The following is a 16,253-nucleotide window of genomic DNA, read 5'->3' as shown; positions in this document are numbered from 1 at the left end:
GATGAGAAAGATAAGTGTAGTTAGTTACTCAATAGCAGCATTTTAAAATAAGAAGTGTTCAGAGACAAAATTCTACATTCACAATAGAAATATAAGAAAATTAAGATGGGCAATTAAAATATTAATGAACAATTCTCTTTTTTTTATAGCCTTCTATTTTTTATGTACAATAGTTTTAGTTTTCACTGTCTTTCTAAATTTCAGACTTATGCATCGCTTAACAGATGTATTTGCTTTTATATAGAAATGAAGGTTACCATGTCACTATATATTGAAGGTACACAATTTCCTGATTAAAAACTGATATCTGGATCAATCATTCTATCTTTCACTTATATTGCTTTGACTTTTGATGTATTTCCTAGTATTTGGGAGGAGAAAAACTATTGTAAAGTCTCACTATTTTCGCAGTTGGACTTGTTACTCCCATTAAAATTAACTGAGGAGAAGGAATGCAACACAATTGTCCCCTAAGAAATTTCATTCATCAGGTGTCTTCTGCTTTTATGTTAGCTCACTTTCAAATTCATGCTCAAGCCCAAATCTTTCAGTTGTCCAGAATGACTGCTTATTGGCTCAGGCTTTTGCTTGAGTGAAGAGCAAAGTGACTGGATCCTCAGACAGACATGCTGTCAAGAAGCAGCAGCAGAGACTGGCTCATGTTCAAGTCCCAGCTTTATAGGCTGTCTGGATGCAACACGTGGATGACCAGAGCAACAGGACTTGCCAATACTCCCTTAGATTTGGCCAACCTGCAATAAATCTATCTTGCTGTTGGAGTTTTTTCAGGTGATGTGTGACATGCCAGAAGCATCTGGATTTCTTCATTCCTTTTTTTTTTCTTTCCCCACTGTTTCTGAAACAAAACAAAACAAAACAAACCCAACCCCCCCCAAAAAAAAAAAAAAAAACAACCCATATTCACCTTGTTGAAGATCTCAGTATGGCAGCATGGTCAGCTCCCTAAAGAGGAAGAACAGCAGAGTGCTGTAGTCAGACAAGGAAGACTGTATAGTCAACATAAAATACTTCCCAGAGGAAGATGGTAAGTGATTGCTAAAGAGGATGGGGGAAGAATAAAGGGAAAAGAACTGTAACACAAAAAATAAATGCTATTTTTTGGATTAAATAAAAGGAATTCTCCAGGATAAATATGAACCCAGAAAATTAGAGAGCCCCCACACTGCAAGACATACTTAGCAGAAAATGAAAGGGAGTCATGAGGCTGAACAAAAGCTGAGGAGCCACTGCTTGAATGAAAAGAGGAAGGAGAAAGAAAGGAGTGATTAACTGTAGGAGAAGAAAGAGGAAGATACGGATGAGGAAACTGCAGTGCAAAAATGATATTTGTAGCTATGGAATTCCATCCTACAGAACTGGGACAAATATGTGTGATGCATCTTGCTGCAGGTTTATATATATATTCACATAAACTCTCTTTCCTCCTCCTGGCTGCAGAAAGGAAAGGCCAGATGGGTCTATCTTGTTCCACCATGTACTCTATATATGCACCTACAAAGTTTTGCAGAGTTGCTCACCACGTGTAGGATGTAGTGATAGCTGTGTATATTTTCAGAGCCATAGAACTTTCCATGTGAGCATCATTATACAAAAGCGATCTGTGGTTCTGAATAGCTAAGGAAACCATAACAAGTAATTGGGGATACTGAATATGTGTGATGATGTCACATACCTGGATACTGATGATCCAGCTATGAGCTGTTGCTGTCTGCCTGCTAGAAGTTCACGCTTAAAGCGTGAATCAAATCTAGGTAGCTGGTTGATAAGATCACACTTGGCTCAGAAAGCTGGGGTCAACTCAGACATACATTGTTAATCTAGCTTAAGACACGAGGGTAAATTCAGGCCTGAAAGTGAGAAACTTAAGTGATAATGGAGTAGAAGTAGAGCTGCTTTGTGTAGTAAAACAATTTTAGCATGTAAAAATTTGGGTTGAGGCAAAACCTGCAGAAAAAAATTTGCACAGAATCTGTCTTCTGTCTCCTGTCTCCTGGAGGTAAAATGTGGTAGAAGAGACAAGTTTTTCCTGGAAGACAAAGAAATGGTTTTGATCTTAGTTCAATGAGGAGAAAAACCTCTGGGAGACCACCCCGTATTAGGATTTGAGTACTTTAATGTGCGGTGACAGGAAAGTACCACATAACAGCAATTTGCATAGGGAGCATGAATAGGATGCAAGCCTGGAGCTTCTACTCCAGGCTCTTGCACCTTCATAAGCAAAATGAGCAGACACGTCAGCCTTTGATAACACATCACAGGACCAGTGCGTTATCCAGTGCTTTGCTGAATGAAGGTGAAGTACAGTAGCAAAAGCAATCATGGGAATTAAAGGCAAGTGTGATCTATGGGGAAAATAAAGCAAGCAGATAAGAGGTCAAGTAATTTATTTTTTTAAAGGTTTGTGGTCCTTTATCAGAGAGCTTCTGCAAATGACAGATAATGAAATAAATTTCATGATATAGAATATCAGTTATGAAGTAGTCAAAGTGAGGAAAATATTTTGGCAGTTAAATATTTCTATACATCAATCTGTGTATTCTTAAATTTTAGGAGCACTCAAAGCTTAAATCTAAATGTTATGACGAGCATATCTTTACCATCTGTAGACCTGAGAGCTAATTTTTTTTTTCTGTTCTGAAGTGTTACACCTTGGAGGAAAAGAGAGAATCTCTTATACCAGGACAGAAGAGATTCAAATAAAAATTCAATGTTTCTAATCTGACTTCTTTTTGAATAAAAAAAAAAAAAAAGTTGTAGGCAATCTCTCACTGTATGAACAGGTGCCAGAAATGATTGACTTCTCTTACCTAGAATATTTACTTTTGTTTTTATATTTTCTTCCTATTTGCAATTATACTTATAAAATGTTTAATTATCTTCTGCTTTTCACTTTCTTGTCATTCATGAGTTAAGCACAAAATTTACATTTTGTTTAAAAAAGAATCAGTGTTAGAGTTGCAAGGAGTCCTAACATGCAGTTCATAAATGAAGGCAAAAAGGTGAAAGAGTCCTACTTTCCTCCAGATTTACAGTTGTGGTAGCCTGTAGGTCTTCTCAGCTGACGTCAATCAGCAGCCTACTACTGGTTTAAGTGGAGCTGCACTAATTTACACCCACAGAGAATCAAGCTCACAATGTGTTAAATGTACTAGATTGGGAATGGTATTAGATTTGAATTCCAAATGAGTGCAGCGTCAATTTTTCTTCCTTATCTGACAATTGGAAATTTGAAGACACTGTATGTGAAAAAGAATAATGTTACACTTATTTTGAGCAGTTGACAGACATGACTGGAAGTCTGATATGATTAATACCTCAATAATAGGGCTTCAGTAAGTTAGTCCCAATAGATTTCCAGCCTACAGAGAGTGCCAAGATACTGCTAATAGTTTAGTGACTTTTATTAGATAACAAATTCCATTTTTAGAATATTTTACCAAGGAGCTTTTATAGTGCATTAAACCCAAAAGAATTAAGGAGATCTCTTCCACTCAAGTGAGTATAGAGGAACTGGTTGCAAGGGTCTGCAAATCCCATTTCTGACCAGAAATAGCCTAAAGTATGTACAAATTCATCTTGATATTCATTTCTTTATGGAGATCAGAAATGGTCTGAGGTACCTGCAAATTCCTCTTCATATTAATTTCCTTGCCAACACCTTGAGACATTTTCCTTGAGATGATATTCAGATCTAGGAGGGCGGGTTGTCTTTCTTTTTCAGGGCACATGCAGAGGTGCTGCTGAACATCCAGTAGGGAAAAGCAAAAGATTAAGTTCAAATGCACAGAAGCTCAGCTGCAAAGTAGAGCCAAAAAAAAATCACAAAAGTCCTCCTTCTTGTTTTTCCTTTAATACCTGAAGCAGGAACATTGAGGTCCCTTTCCTTGCCCTCACTAGACTTAAAGGACAAGGGATGACTTTTATACTGACAGAAATTCAAAACTTGTTGAAAGGAGCTAGGCTATAGATTCCTACTTTCTGCATCAGCCAGCAAATGGAGGGGAGCCCAATTTACACAAGAATATGATTCCAGGAATTATCCTTATCCAGAGAATGCAGTTCCAGGAATAATTAATTATTGGAAATGTTATTCATTACTTGTTTTACAGCAGCTTTATGGATAGGCATGCCAGTTGAGCTGATAAGCAATTCTGCTGTAGATCCAGAGCTGGGAGTTCAAGCCTTGCTCTGGCATTGTGCCACAGCCCACCAGCTGGCAGCTCGGCCATAAGGGTCTATCTGGTTATTCACACTGGACATGAAGAGGCAGTAGCACAGGTGCTGGCCTCTCCATTTTTTTATGTGGCTTTGCTTTGCAGCCTGGGATGCCTCTATTGGAGGGTTATTCAGGCTCGTAAGTACTGAGACTTAGTAGAGAGTCTCTGGCTGCACTAAGAACCTTCTTGAATTCGGCACTGTGCATGCATGTTACTAGTCCCTGTCCAAAAAAGCTTTCGTTTAATTAGAGAAAATTAGAAGAAGAAGTGTTTAATAGGAACTGTGAGAAATTGAATGAAAAAATAGCTTAGGGAAAAAGAAAAGTGTTGGAATGAAGACAGGTAATCTCCTCGCAACAATGATAGTCAGAGTACAGCAGCACTTTGAATGCTGTACTCAGTGGAGCCGCAAAAGGTGAACGCCTGCAGGGCTGTGGAAAGCAAAGGATGTGATCACAAGGAGTGCTAAGGTGCTTTTCATTGTAAGGCCTTTTGTGGATGGCAGAGAGATGAATAGGATAATCCATTGGTAAAGGTGGAATGTGATAATATTTGGCCAAATGAAATATTGAGCCATGTATGAACAAAATTTAAATGACAGGCGTTAAGGTGTTAAGGAAGAAATGTTACAACAAATGGGAAAATGTTAAGAACTATAAATCCTAAATTGTAGAATGGAATAAAGGGAAAAAGAATATGTCAGCCAGTACCAAAGAGGAAATTAAGACTGCAAGTTTAATTTGGATCCAATTTTTAATGCTGAAAAAAAAGCAGAAATCTGCTTTATCACTTTACAAGTAATCCTGAATTATGTTGATTTTTCCCTTTAAATTATCATCATTTAGAAGTAAACTTTAATAAATGATACTTTTGCTAAAAAGTGGATTTATTTACTTAATTGTTTTCCTGGTTTCAGCTATAAGTTATTTTTCTCCTTAGTAGCTGGTGCAGTGCTGTGCTTTGGCTTCAGTCAGAAGTCATTGTGTTATCAATGCTGATAACACACCAATGTTTTAGTTGTTGCTAAGTAATGCTTACTCTGATCAAAGTCTTTTCAGTCTCTCATGCTCTGTGAGTGAGGACGCACACAAGAAGCCAGGAGGAAGCAGGGACAGGACACCCAACCCAAAGTAGCCAAAAGGATATTCTATACCACAGCACGTCACGCCCAGTATATAAACAGGGGGAGTTACCCAGAAGGCCCAGATCACTGCTGAGTGAGTCAAGCTGGGTATTGGTCAGCGGGTGGTGAGCAGTTGTATTGTGCATCACTTGGGTTTATTGTTTTTCTTTCCTTTTTCCCCTTTTAGTTTTATATTCTCTCCCCTTGTTAATTCCCCTATTAGTAGTAGTAGTAATAGTAGTAGTTTTATATTATACTTCAGTTATTGGACTGTTCTTATGTCAACCTGTGGGGTTCTTTCGATTCTCCTTCCCATCCCACCCAGACTAGGGGGAGAAGTTACATGTGAGTGAATGTCTGTGTGGTTCTGAGTTACTGGCTGGGCTTAAACCAGGAAAATTGTGAACTTGCCTATTCATCTTCCTACTTTGAGAAGATTTATTCTGCTTTATGGGTCTACTTGAGAAACATTTTAGTTTAAATGTTACCACCAAAGTGTGCTACCAGCTTCTGTTCATTATTTGCTTGTGAATTGATCATGTGGATACCAACTCCAAAGTGAATTATATTTAAGTTGTCTTAAACTGACAAAAATGATCAGATATGGCAAAGTGGTGATTTTACACTTTAAAGATATAAAAATATACTTTACTCACACTTCAATTGCAGTTTGAAATATTCCATCTCTTTTTTTTACCTGAGTTTGAGCCGATAAATCAGGGCTAGCACACATTCTTCCACTAGTGTTTTTAATGGGCACCATCTTTCCAAGCTAAACATTCTAGAAAATTGCTCAAACATGGTCTTAAAGGTTAAACACAGCTTTGAAATCCTTCTCATGTTAGGCAAGGTTGTCATAAGCTTTCAGCATAATTGTAAAAAGGCCAAAGTCTTGAAACTAGAAATGTGTTACAATAACTGATTTCATTGCTATAGTCATGGTAATCATTCTGATGATCCAAATATGCACCATTGTGTTCACAGAGATTTTCAGTTCCTGCATACATTATTTTTCAGGTCTTGTAGACCACCTCTTTTTCAAAGTTTCAGAAATATTCTGAGTTGCAGAACAGATGTACAAACAGCAGATCGTTTTTCAGCAGATCCTATCTCTTCACTCACTGTGATCAGCATCATCTTCCTCTCACTATCAAAAGTCTTCTTTTTTAATGCTCAGCTAAACCAAATGAGTCTGAGCTAAATATTTAATGCATATAAAATATCTGAGAAAATCTTTGATTTAATGTTACACCTGTTAATATTTGCAAGGATAGATCTTATTTAAACATATGATGTGAATATAATGATGTGTATATTTATAGGATCTCTCCCATTGTTTTCCAACACACTGCTCAGCATACAGACATTAATTATCTCTTCTGAAAATGCTAATTGCCCCAAACTTTTTGATGTCTATTGACAGCAACTGCTAGTAAAGCAATTCACTCAGCCATTATGAAGACAGTCCACACAGCCACTAACGATAATACCAAGCACTCCTTCACTGTCCTGTGAAACATTTGCCAGTTCTCAAATATCTCAGAAAATTCCAAGCCTCCTTCCTCCTCTCCTGACACATAGCAAACTCCTGACATCTGCTACTGAATCGTTTTCACAAGTGTAGGGCTCCAAAGAGGGACTTTCTTTCATGGATCATAGAGAAATCTGTGAGGCAGGAGTTCCTCACATCTAATTTTGACATTTATCTATATTTTACTTATTTTCATTTGTGAGTATTGTAATTTGCTAGAACTTAATGACAAACAGTTCTGGCTTTAAAAACATGATAATATTGTAAAAAAGAGCTACCTTAAAAGCAAAGCAGAAAGAGCACAAGGCATCTCCTCCAGTGAGACTACCACTCATCAGGTCACAGGGGCTCTACTTGAAATGCTCAGGCTGCTCTAAAAATTGTAAATATCACCTACAGTACATTGCTATTAGGCTAAAAACACACTGCAATAGATGGTGAAACAAATACTGTTTTATTTATCAGGATTAGGGGAACATTTAGTTTTCAGTCATGAGAGTACTAATAATCATATTGACTCAGAACATTATAGTTAAATGGAAGATATATTTAGAAATAATGTATGCAATTTCTGCATTGTGTATTTCAAATCCAGAGAGAAGAACTACTAAATGAGTCAGTGAGCACTAACAATGGGATGTTGTACAATTAGACAGCTCAGAGATTACCTCAAATGGACTTGATATATTGGGTTACTCACTTGCAAGATTGAACAAAAGGCACAAGAGGGGAAGTATAGCTATCGCATAGCTGAAATGAAGAGCACCACAGCAATGGCAATGGTAAACCCTACAGAAAAGAGAAAAGAAACTCTATGTGATTCCTCTACTCTCTGGAATAGCTTTAGTATTACTATTTCATAGAAGAACTAACCACTGGAAGCTTTTCTTTTTATTTGTTGTCATTGTTATTCAAGGAGAAGCAGATAAAAAAATGCATTATCGTATGCATCAGTGATTCATGGTGCAATGACAGTTTCAGAATCTGGTTCTCTAAGGCTCCATATTTTACTCTATAAACAAATTCAGTTATGTGTCTTTGCCCTCAGATCAAATGTAGGCTTCTTGTATCCACCTGTATTTAAAACCATGATGCATAGAATAATAGAATCATAGAATAGTTAGGGTTGGAAAGGACCTTAAGATCATCTGGTTCTAATCCCCCTGCCATGGGCAGGGACACCCCACACTAAACCATCTCACCCAAGGCTTTGTCCAACCTGGTCTTGAACACCGCCAGGGATGGAGCTTCCTTGGGCAACCATCCCAGTGCCTCACCACCCTTACAGTAAACAACTTCCTCCTTATATCCAATCTGAACTTCCCTTGTTTAAGTTTTAACCCATTGCCCCTTGTCCTATCACTACAGACTCTAATGAATAGTCCCTCCCCAGCATCCCTATAGGCCCCTTTCAGATACTGGAAGGCTGCTATGAGGTCTCCACGCAGCCTTCTCTTCTCCAGACTGAACAGTCCCAACTTTCTCAGGCTGTCTTCATACAGGAGGTGCTCCAGTCCCCTTATCATCCTCGTGGCCCTCCTCTGGACTTGTTCCAACAGTTCCATGTCCTTTTTATGTTGAGGACACCAGAACTGGACACAATACTCCAGGTGAGGTCTCACAAGGGCAGGGCAGAGCAGAGGGGCAGGATCACCTCCTTCGACCTGCTGGTCACGCTCCTTTTGGTGCAGCCCAGGATACAGTTGGCTTTCTGGGCTGCAAGCGCACACTGAAGTCGGCTCATGTTCATTTTCTCATCAACCAACACCCCCAAGTCCTTCTCTGCAGGGCTGCTCTGAATTTCTTCTCTGCCCAACCTGTAGCTGTGCCTGGGATTGCTCCGACCCAGGTGTAGGACCTTGCCCTTGGCATGGTTAAACCTCATGAGGTTGGCATCAGCCCACCTCACAAGCGTGTCAAGGTCCCTCTGGATGGCATTCCTTCCCTCCAGCGTATCAACCGAACCACACAGCTTGGTGTCATCAGCAAACTTGCTGAGGGCGCACTCAGTCCCACTGTCAATATCAGCAACAAAAATGTTGAACGAGACTGGTCCCAACCCCGATCCCTGAGGGACGCCACTTATTACTGGTCTCCAGCTGGACATTGAGCCATTGACCACAACTCTTTGCATGCAGCCATCCAGCCAGTTCTTTATCCACAGAGTGGTCCATCCATCAAATTGATGTCTCTCCAATTTAGAGACAAGGATGTCGTGTGGTGCAGTGTCGAACGTTTTGCACAAGTCCAGGTAGATGACATCAACTGCTCTACCCCTGTCCATCAGTTCTGTAGTCCCATCATAGAAGGCCACCAAATTGGTCAGGCAGGATTCCCCCTTAGCAAAGCCATGCTGGCTGTCACCAAGCACCTTGTTGTTTTTCATGTGCCACAGCATGCCTTCCAGGAGAACCGCATCTGGAATATTGTGTCCAGTTCTGGGCCCCTCAGTTCAAGAAGGACAGGGAGCTGCTGGAGAGAGTCCAGCGCAGGGCAACTAAGATGATTAAGGGAGTGGAGCATCTCCCTTATGAGGAAAGACTGAGGGAGCTGGGTCTCTATAGTTTGGAGAAGAGGAGACTGAGGGGTGACCTTATTAGTGTATATAAATATATAAAGGGGGAGTGTCACGAGGATGGAGCCAGGCTCTACTCAGTGGCAAACAATGATAGGACAAGGGGTAATGGGTACAAACTGGAACACAAGAGGTTCCACTTAAACTTGAGAAGAAACTTCTTCTCAGTGAGGGTGACGGAACACTGGAACAGGCTGCCCAGGGAGGTTGTGGAGTCTCCTTCCCTGGAGACATTCAAAACCCGCCTGGACACATTCCTGTGTAACATTATCTAGGTGTTCCTGCTCCGGCAGGGGGATTGTACTAGATGATCTTTTGAGGTCCCTTCCAATCTCTAGCATACTGTGATACTGTCATACTGTGAGAAACTGCTCCAAGATTTTGCTAGGCACGGAGGTGAGACTGACTGGTCTGTGGTTCCATGGGTCATCCATTTTCCCCTTCTTGAAAATGGGGGTTATATTTCCCTTTTCCCAGTCATCAGGAAATTCACCTGACTCCCATGATTTTTCAAATATGATGTACAATACTATAGATAGTATGTATATATTATATAGTAAATACCTATATGCAGTAAATATATATATATACACACATTTCCCTTAAGCAAAAGCGTGGGACCTTTCCATCAGCATGCCCAGTGATTTTTCAGTCTCTTGCTTTTCTCTCTGTCTTCATAAAGAAGGTCTCCCTCTGTTCAAATAGGATTGTTACTGGAGAGTAATGTTCAAAACTAGCCAGAATAGTCCAACCCCCTTTTTTTGTGAAGCCATATGTAGAACTATTCTCAATTTTCATTCTATTTGATTTTGACCAGTTTATTTTTAAAAGAAGGTATAAAAAGCGTATAAAAGTGGGCTATTTTTTACTTTGCAGTGTTTACGGCACTTTGGATTGTACAAAATGGCATGGAGGACAGGACTGCTATCACCTACTGCAGATTTATTGGTACAAATTTCCAGCGCTTCCTGGTAGTCTTATTACCAGTGTTTTCTCAGTAGAGTTAAAGTGGCTTCAACATGTAGAAAAGAGTTATTACAATCTATTTTTATTAAAATGCACATGAAATTAAATCCAGCTCTTAAAATCTATCTAGGTACCAAAAACTCTTCTTCCTTTATAATGTACCTGATACATTTTGGCTTAAAAACAATAAAGCTATACACCAATCTGGTTTATCCTCTAATTATATACCTTAATCACTATAAATTTTCTCTGTCAGCTAAAAGATATAAAACAATTCCCCTTGAATATCTCTAGATTTAGCACTAAAGCATTTAAAATTCAAGTAGAGAAGTAAGTACTGAAACTATGTCACTTTTACTCAATAATTAATTAATAGCCAGTAGGAACTAATTCTTGATTTATCTAAGTGAAGCACATGAAAACAGGCTTAAAACACAAGGAAGTTTTAAGCCGATAAGATAAAACCCTGTTTTGAAAGAAAAAGAGTTAGGGATGAAAGACCTAGTTAGCTGTGGTGTACAATGCACTATTAAGAGTGTAGGTTTTTCTGGTGACAGATGGTTATTTTATGGATTGTCACATCTGTCAAATTCCTGTATAAAATTACCATGCACAGCATCCTTATAAAGGAGATACAGTCTCAATAACTGCTGTTTAGCTCCAATTTCAAACTGGTGTAAGTCCATTTGAGCATTGTAGGATGATACAAGACAACAACTATGAATGAAAAGCTGTAGTTAATTTAAAAAGGAGGAGAAAAACTTAAGCTTTCATGTAATAAAGAGGTAGAGCAAGCTCAAAACCAAATACAGACATGAGAGAAGAAAAATGTGGCCCTTTCAGTCTGACACCTGTAGTCTACTTTTAAGTATTTAAGATAATACTTCATTACGTTCACAAATGCAATTTAAATAATGAATCATTAATAATTTGACTCTCCATACTGCCTTGATATGCCATTAAATCCCTGCAAGAAAGCAAAGTGACACAGGTTGACAAATGAGTGGTGGGAAAATTAATGAGTTTCTCTATGCTGATCAACAGATGCCCTCCTTCTACCAGTGGCTGATTTATGTTCACTTTAAACACTTAAGGATTTTAGTCTAAGCATCCCCAATATCTTTTTCTTATATGGGAGTTTTACAACTTTGGTACAATTGCAAAAGTGATGTTTTAAATTAATATTACTTCCTTTCAAGTTTTCCTGTGGTGTCATTCCTTCTGAAGTATCCAATATTATCACGTTATATTTTAATAATTCTATTAACACTGCAACCTTCCTAATCTTTCTAGTATCTCCTAGTGCTAGATTGTAAAACCAGATGCTTCCTTTGCTTCAGTACTCAAAAGGAAAAGAGCCATACTAGTCCTAGTTCCTAAATGACTAATGTTTGGTGCACCTCAACAGTCAACTAGCTGAGACAGTCTACTGATAATTCAATATTCTCTTGATTAGGTGTGACTGAAGTAAACAGATAGATCAACTCAGTTTGAGAAAACACAGTAAATTCAGGGTAATTCAATAAAGTCTGTATAAGCAAATATATTTTACTAGAAGTTAGATACCCCACTGGACAAAGCATTTCCAATCAATTGTTTAAACAGGAAATACAGACTTCTAGAAATAAAATACTTTATTCAAACAAGCTACTTTTACTCAGCTTTCATTAGGAGAAGTTTCTTAGATCCAAGATTTAAAAAAATGATAAACCAATCAACCACCTCCAGAAGCTAATCATGTAAAAGAGTTCGATGTTCAAGCAAAGCACCTTAACAGCCAGAGAATGCATCTTTTTTGTTGCTTTTTTTTTTGTTGTTGTTGTTGTTGTTGTTGTTTTTTGCACTCTTACATAAGTGGGCTAATTGTTCCCAGAGAAGAACAGTTCCATCTAGTAGATTTAAAAAAGGACTTCTTTGTAGCTAATCCTTAAGAATATCTACTGCTATGAAGAAGACAAAGTCAAATTGCCTGTTTTGAATGAGATCTAATGACCAGAAGCAGAGATGTGTGATCAGGCAACCACAGGTGATCCTAATCCCTACTTCATAGAATCATAGAACAGTTAGGGTTTGAAAGGACCTTAAGATCATCAATGGTATAAGTTTAAATATTTTTAAAAAGTTTTGTCTTTCTGTACAATGGTTATATGATCTAGATTACTACCAGAATAAAAAGTAAACTCAACTTTCTTTTCAATATAAGAATTTTCAGTTGTGCAAAACTAATATTGATTATTACTGTAGCTAGAGCTTATTGCTTCATGACTAAGATTCAAAGAAATCTTTATAGCAACTGCAACTACTGCATGTCAAGTGTTTTACAATAGGTCTGTACTGTGAAAAGGAAAAAAAAGTCTCTAAAGGTAGGGAACTGAAGCTAGGAATATTCAGATGTGACATCAAGTGAAATGTATGCAACAGTAGCGCTAACAATCATCTAAACAATTTCTGAGGAATCTGGGAGTACAGGTGCACACCATCTCTCTGTGGCTGTTCCCTTCACACACCCAGTTTGCAGGAGTTCATAAGTATGAGCTTCACACAGGTATTACTGGGAAAAACCCTCAAAAACATGGGTTGGATGTCCTGGGCTCAGCAGTAGCAATCATTTTTCTCCTTCTTAATAGCTGGTGCAGTGCCGTGGTTTTTGACATTCAGCCTGGGAACAACGCTGATAACGCCAATGTGTTTAGTTGTTGCTAAGCACCTAAGTACCTGCAGAAGGATCATCCTTTCTCTAGAGTAGTCCACTTGGCCGAACGACTCATAACATTGCCCTTGTATGGAAACATTTATTTCATAGCTGCCAAGAGCCACTTCCAAAAACTGAGGGACCGTTTCTCTTTTGCAATTGCTTTATCAATTCCCCCTTCCCTAGCAAGTGATCCCAGCTGCTTCGCTTCACTACCTTCTAGTTTGTGACGGTCAGCCCCATTGTCCCAGCATCGGAGCAACCAGGTGTTGATGTGCTCCCCTGGTTGATGGGTAAAATCTTTTTTGCATATTCTGTAGCTCAGTTGAAGTCCAGGGTCGAGAAGTCACCTCTTCTTCCTCTTCCTCTGATTCACTTAATAATAACTCCTGACCAGATGCCATGTCCCATGTAATAAGTGCATGGTTTCCTCATATTTCTTCATCTTTCTTGCCTCTTTTTTGCTTTTCCCCTTGCTTACAGGGGCAACCGATACTGGTATGAATTGGTCTTCTGGTTTAGCTGCAGTGGTTATCACTGTGGTTGGAGTGGCTGCAGTATCTGTTGTTGGGGTTTAGGTAGCTGCTGTACTTGTCACTGGGGTTGGTGTAGTTGCTGTGTTTGGAATTGGATTAGCTACGTTGTCTGTTTGAGTAGCTACTCAAGTTTTGAGTAGCTACTGTTGTGGTCACTGGGGCTGGTGTAGTTAATGTGCTTGAAGTTGGAGTAGCTGTGCTGTCTGTTGTGGTTGGAGTTTGAGTAGCTGCTGTACTTGTCGCAGGGTTTGGTGTAGTTGCTCTTCTTGAAGTTGGAGTAGCTGCATTATATGTTGCAGTCAGAGTTTGAATAGCTGCTGTACTTGTCACTAGGGTTGGTGTAGCTGCTATATTTGGAGTTGGAGTAGCTGTGTTGTTGGTTGCTCTGCCATCAGATCCAGAGACATTTTTTTTTTCCCTTCGAAGGTGCAGGATAGTGTTGAACAAGGCCCTGTAAGCATAGGCCAAGCCCCAGCATGTTGCCATGATTTTTACCTCTCTGGTATGACGAGGATGACAACACACCTCATTTAAGTGTTTTACTAATTTTTCTGGATTTTGTTCAGTGGTGAAATTCCAAAGCACTGGAGGGGCCCACTAACCTAGAATGGTCGTGGGTAAAACACATTCTTGTATGTGAGTCAGCATGCTGATCCCCATCACAATCAGCAGGCAGGTCTCAAGGGTACCCAAAGGCAATTCAAAACCTTCAGAACTCTCAAATGATGCTGTAAATAGTCTGGTGGGGGGGGCTGGGAATGTAAGAGAATGTCTCCTTCACAGTTTGACCACCCAAGGAGGGGAAAAAAATGTGTAATTGCTAAACACTTCTATTATATACCTCCCAAAGTATAGAGGTGGTGACCACACTGGGAATGCAAGCCAAATCAGTTTCATAATCAATGACTCTATTGTATTACAAGTCATTACTATAAAGTACAGTGAAACAAGAACCTTAGCCCAGGCCCCCCAGCCGATAAACACTAAACCAACAAATACCGTCTATAAATAAGGAATGACATGCTGAAACTCCGAGATCAAGAGCAACAACTTTGAGAGCCAATAAATCAGTATTGTGATGACTGCCTATTAATCTGAAATAGTGAATGCTTATCAAAAATATGATTAGACACACCCTGGTCAGATATGTCGTTACTCAGCCCTTCGTGCCCCACGTTGGGTGTCAGAAAGAACTATTGTGGTTTAAGCCCAGTCGGCAACCCAGAACCATGCAGCCGCTCGCTCACACCCCCTTTCATCGCCCTGCTCCTGGAGGGACTGGGAGGAGAATCGAAAGAATGTAACTCACACAGGTTAAGAACAGTCCAGTAACTAAGGCATAACACAAACCACTGCTGCTACCACCAATAATAATAATGATAAGGGAAATAACAAGGGAAGAGAAAACAACTGCTCACCACCTGCCAACCGATACCCAGCCCGATCGAACCCGAGCAAGTGATCTTCCGGGTAACTGCCCCCAGTTTATATACTGGGCATAATGTGCTGTGGTACAGAATACCTCTTTGGCTACTTTGGGTCAGGTGTCCTGTCGCTGCTTCTTCCTGGCTTCCCCTCCTCCCTGCCAGAGCATGAAACTAAGAACATCCTTGGTCAGCGTAAGCATGACTTCACAACAACTAAAAACATCGGTGTTATCAGCATCGTTCCCAGGCTGAAAGTCAAAAACACAGCACTGCACCAGCTACTAAGAAGGAGAAAAATGATTGCTACTGCTGAACCCTGGACACTGGATTATACCCTTTCTAAAATACACAATTACAATGTGCTCCTACATTCTTAAAACTTATGAAATTGTTAGCTGTAAATGTGATTAGAATATAAACATTTTCGGCTTATTGGAACATAATCTGAACAAACAAAATATTTTACTTAATAAAATAATAAATGTGCAGAATAAAAAACAAAACAAAACAGAACCACGGCATTCACTCAACTTAATCTGGACATCTACTGTGTGGATATGTGGGGCTAAGCTAGTTCCCTTGTAGTCAGTGAAATCAGACTTGCACACAATTAAGTTTTTCTCTTCTTAATGTAAACTCCTAAAATAGGTTTGATAGGCTGCAGTTTTTTCTTCCTCTTTGTTGGTGATAGAAGAAGTTGTGGTGTATAGCTGATCTAGATTCCTATGCAGCAGATCTCTATGACTTCAGTTTGCATATTGTAAATACATGGGGGTAGTTTAGTACTGACCAACATTAACTAATTTTAAGACTATGAACATGCCTGAGAACAACTGAAATTACTGTCTTTGTTGAATAAAATCCTTCTTGAGTGTTTTAGGTAGTCACAAACAGATTAGACTACAGTGATTCTTTCATGTTTACTACAGCACTGGTTTCTTTGTTTTCTCTTGTCCCAGTATACTACTACAAAAATTCTATTTCTCATAATAATTATACAAGGATGCTGACAAATTCTGTAATCCTATTAGTATACCTAACAAATCTGTTAATTTACTTGTTCTACTCTTAGTGTAACAGTAGTGTCTTGAGTGTTGTAAGGTGCACTTCTTTCTTGAATCCAGACTTCAAATATGGTTAGCATCTATTCACCATGTTATCCAGA

This window comes from Pezoporus wallicus, unplaced genomic scaffold, assembly GCF_028554395.1.
Source record: "Pezoporus wallicus isolate ANWC-B61680 ecotype Strahan unplaced genomic scaffold, APGP_CSIRO_Pwel_v1 contig_5542, whole genome shotgun sequence".
NCBI classification, from domain to species: Eukaryota; Metazoa; Chordata; class Aves; order Psittaciformes; family Psittacidae; genus Pezoporus; species Pezoporus wallicus.
Note: the sequence above shows the minus strand (reverse complement) of the source record.